This window comes from Cetorhinus maximus, unplaced genomic scaffold (assembly GCF_964194155.1).
Source record: "Cetorhinus maximus unplaced genomic scaffold, sCetMax3.hap1.1 HAP1_SCAFFOLD_740, whole genome shotgun sequence".
Classification (NCBI taxonomy): Eukaryota; Metazoa; Chordata; class Chondrichthyes; order Lamniformes; family Cetorhinidae; genus Cetorhinus; species Cetorhinus maximus.
Genome location: NW_027596682.1, coordinates 140,650 through 145,531, shown reverse-complemented (window position 1 = coordinate 145,531; position 4,882 = coordinate 140,650). Strand labels below are relative to the sequence as shown.

Here is a 4,882-nt window from a genome sequence, read left to right as displayed (position 1 = left end):
GGGGTGGAACCTGAACACAGATCTTACAGCTCAAAAGCAGGAGGACCACCAACTGTACCACTCGGGAGTGCAGTGGCTGTGGAAAGAAGCAGAGTTAAAGTTTCCAATCGATGAATCCGGTTCTGCTGAAGGGTCATCGCCATGAAACGTTCACTCTGTTTATCACCACAGATTCTGCCTGACCTGCAGAGTCATTCCAGAATGTTATGTTTTATTTGCTATTACACTAGACTGTGTCAGTGTTATTACACCACTCCATGCCATTCATATTGCAGTAGTGCTTGACTCTGTTATTGAGCATTAGGCAAAAGATTTGCTACTGTATCAATTAGCGCTGCCTCACACACACTATTATATCAGACCCAACTTCGATTTGGGTGGATCAGGTGCTGACTGTGTCGTTATCACACTGGATCCAGTGAGTATTCATTGACGCAGTGCAACCTGCCATCCCCTGTTATCATCAAACATTGCATTTGTTACACACAACTTCCCTGTTTTTAATCTGTTCCCTGTGTCCAATCTCATTGTATAAAACGCTGTCTCTGTAATGGCTGCACTAAGAACCGACCTGCTATTGAAATTCACATGCAAACCTCACTCTTTATTTCTCAAAACCTTGTGCCTATCACTTTTCAATAGGAACCTGTTTCTGATATTGTTAACGTTGACCCTGCTTCTGTTAGTGATCCACGATGACCTCTTTCATTTGTTGTTTAATGCAAAGCATTTTTGCAATTATGCTTACATAAAAACCTGTTTACTCGAATGTTATACCAGGTCCTCTCTCTCTCTTATTCCTGAACTAGCCCATTTCTCTGTTTATGTTACTCCCAGGGAAAGTTCGTGTTATCACTGTACTAGCACATGTCTCTGTCTGTATTAGACCAGATATTGTACCTGTTATTACTGCACCAGCCGATTTCTCTGATAATATTTGACCAGGCCCTGTCTCTCCAAATTACTAAACTACTCCATATCTCTGTTTCTATTACACCAGGTCCTGTTACCGTTATTACTGCACCAGCCTATAATTCCATTTATATTACACCAAGCCTGTCTCGATTATTACTGCACTAGCCCATATAATTGGTTACATTACATCAGGCCCTGTCTCTGTCATTACCTCATTAGCCAATATCTCTTTTTATATTGCACGAGCTCTCATCTTTGTTATTCTGCACTGGTCCATATCTTTGCCTATATTACACCAGGTCCGCTCTCTGCTTATGCTACACTTGATCCTGGTTTATTTTGGTTAAGATCACATTGAATATATAACACACAGACAGACCAATCAGGCAAAAATGATTCGAGTGGTTGCGGAGGAATTTGTGAAGATAACGATAAAAACAGTGGAAGCAGAAATATTGGAATTTCTCTGGAGAGCAGCAGGAGTTCCAATTCTTCTCATCAGCAGGAATAATAAGCCGGAGAATTACAGGTGTATTTATCTCATGTCAGGTATAGATAATGTTTTATTTTTGCCAACATTTGAAGAAACAACCTCACATTCGATATATATCAGGAAATTCTGTGAGATGCTGAGTGGTCATGTGTTCATAAGCTGCTCGTTATTCTCGATGTGATTTAATTCACTTTCCAACTGACCATCGGAGACAGATAAACCTACCTCAGAAACTAAATAGTCAGTCTGACATCATTTTATCAACAAATGCACACAACAGAATACTTATCAATAAATTGTTACATCGTTAAACAATCTGCAACTTAAATAAATGCGTAGTTTTGCATTTGAACACAATCACTGAAGGCGGGAATGGACTGAAGGTTGTCACTGAGAGAAATGAAGGGAAATTACTGAAAAAAATGGATTTTCTCCTCAGAGTGTTATTAGATAACAGCAGATTCGAAATGAGTAAGAGACTGTCTCAGAGAGAGAGAGAGATAGAGGGACAGAGGGAGAGAGAGGGAGAGAGAGAGAGAGACAGAGAGAGAGCGGGGGAGAGAGACAGAGAGAGAGAGAGGGGCGGGGGCGGGGGGTGGGTGGAGAGAGACAGAGACAGAGAGAGAGAGAAGAGGTTCAGTGAGTTAGACGCTGCCTCAGACAGAGAGAGAAGAGACCTTCAGTGAGTTTGATGATGGACGTGATCGTCTTAGTAACGACACAGTCAGTATGACATCACTTCCTAAACAAAAGTGCACAATGAAACATGTTATCAATAAACATTTACAGTACTAAATCATCCGTAGTTATATTTTGAGTGAAAGAAAATTAAATATTGAAACATTCTGGTGAAGATCATCGTTAATCTTTGAGAAACGACGGTATAAGCAAGAGGCATGTTTTTTTTTGCATACAACACACATAACAGGCGACACCTGACATACAATTTCGCTGACTGAAACTAAATGAAAATAACTGTCAAGTGCTGCAAAGAATGGGCCATCAAATACCGCCCGTTTTAGGCCAACTCCGGAGAAAAATTCCCACGTCAACATCTTTGTTTGTAATATTACCCCTCCAACTCACAGAGACATAGAGAACTGCAGTAATAACAGAGACATGGTCTAGTGTAGAAATAACTGAGGCAGGGTTAGCGCAGAAATTACTGAATAAGTACCTGGCTTAATATCAATTGATATTAATCTACTCTCGGGGCTAGGACAGTAATTATTGATCCGGCGCATAGATTAATAAACTCCTAGAGAGGACCTGGTGCAGTAATAACTGAGATTGCCTCTCGTGTAAGATAAATAAAAACATGATCTATTGGAATAAAAACAGAGACAGGGTGTGTGTAATATAACATGTATGAACTCGTGCAGCAACAACTAAGACAGGCTTGACTGTTGTATATACAAACACTAGGTCCAGAGACTTTGCCGCAGGTAATGCAACCAGAGACACGGCCGAAATCGGAAGAGCTGAGACGAGGCCGAGCACTGAAATAACTGCGGCAGGAACTGGTGTAATATTATCATAGACATAATCCATTTCAATATAAACAAAGTCAGGGTCTGGTGCAGTAATACTGAGACAGGGCTGATTGCTCCAATTATTGATACAGCACCGACAGCAATATAAACCGAGACTGGGTCTTGTCTCAGAGATTGCTGAGCCAGGATTTAGTGCATTAACAACAGACTTGGCCTTGTGTAATATAAACAGGGACATGGTCTGCACAGCAATAACAAAGACAGGATCTATTCTAATAGAAACTGAGACAATGTCTAGTGTAATATAAACTGAGGCAGGGTCTAGTGTAATACAAACTGAGACAGGGTCTAGAGCAATATAAACTGAGACAGGGTCTAGTGTAATATAAACTGAGACAGGGTCTAGTGTAATATAAACTGAGACAGGGTCTAGTGCAATATCAACTGAGACGGGGCCTAGAGTAATATAAACAGAGACAGGGTCTAGTGCAATATAAACTGAGGCAATGCCTAGTGTAATATAAACTGAGACTGGGTCCAATGTAATATAAAACTGAGACAAGGTCCAGTGTAATATAAACAGAAATAGAGTCTAGCGTAATATAAACGGAGACAGGTAGGGAAATACATACTGAGATACGGTCTAACAGAATATAAGCAAAGATGTCATCTAGTGTAATATAAACAGGGACATGATCTACTGGAATAAAAAGTGAGGCAGTGCCGAGTGCAGTAATAATTGAGGCAGGGTCTTGTGTAATATGAACAGCAACATGGTCTAGTTCAGTAATAACCGAGACAGGATCTGGTGAAAGGAAACTGACATGGGGTATACTGTACAGATCCTGTTACAGGACCTTGACTAATGTAAACTGAGACAGAACCTAGTGCAGTAATTACCAACAAAGGGCCTGGATTAATATAAACAGAGATGTGGGCAAGTGCAGCAATAAGAGAGACACTGTATTAACAATAATAACAGTGACAGGGCATCATGTAATATAAACAGGGACATAGACTGGTGCAGCATTAACCGAGACATCCACTAGTTTAGTATAAACGTGGCAGGGTCTAGTATTGCAATAACTGAGACAGATCTCGTGTCATGCAAACTGGAACATGTTCTGGTTTAGTATAAGCAGAGACAAGTACTAGTGGTGTAACATGGGCGATTGTCATATCAGCCAAGACATGGCTCAATGCAGTCATAACGAAGGGAATGCCGAGTTTAATATGGCCTTGGTCCGGTGTATTAACAACTGAGATTGGGCCTATTACATAAACAACTGTGACACGACCTATTGTAATATGATCAGAGACTTGAATTAGTGTAATATATACAGACACAGGGTCAAGTTTATTATGAAACTCTTTCGAGTTATGAACAGTCACAGATTGCAACTCTTTCGAGTACAATCACAGTACTTGGTTTCCGGGAGTGGGACATGAACCCACAACCCTCTGATTCAAAGGCGAGGGTGCTATGAACCGAGCCACAGCTGACACCTCCTTAAAACGGGACACCGCTCACAACAGAAGATTATTTTTAGTGTAATTGTTAAAATGCTACGTCCTCCCCGGCGGGGAATTGAACCCCGGTCTCCCGCGTGACAGGCGGGGATACTGACCACTATACTACCGAGGAACAGAACAGGTACATCGTTCAGTGCAGTAATGATTGAGACAGTGTGTCTGTTTCATAAAATGCCAGTAATCGCTGTTTCACTGCCATCTACCGGACAGACTTCGCTATTGCAGATGCTGTGAAAATATCGGTTTCAATGACTGCATCTGATATCCATGATAGAATCATAGAATTCTTACAGCGCAGAAGGGTGTCATTCGGCCAATCATGTCCGTGCTGAACCCCTGAAGAATCAATTAACCTATTGTCACCCTTTCCCCGTAGCCCAGCATTTTATTTCCTTTTCAGGTAATGATCCGATTTATTTTCGAAAGCATCAATTGTTCCTCAATCCAC

At 41.1% G+C, this 4,882-nt stretch overlaps 1 non-coding gene across 1 annotated transcript; it reads right to left on the bottom strand.

Moving 5' to 3' along the window:
• Positions 1-4,474: 4,474 nt before the first annotated feature.
• trnad-guc (transfer RNA aspartic acid (anticodon GUC)) lies at positions 4,475-4,546 on the bottom strand. The gene has a single exon. It is a non-coding gene; the product is annotated as a tRNA-Asp (tRNA).
• Positions 4,547-4,882: the final 336 nt, after the last annotated feature.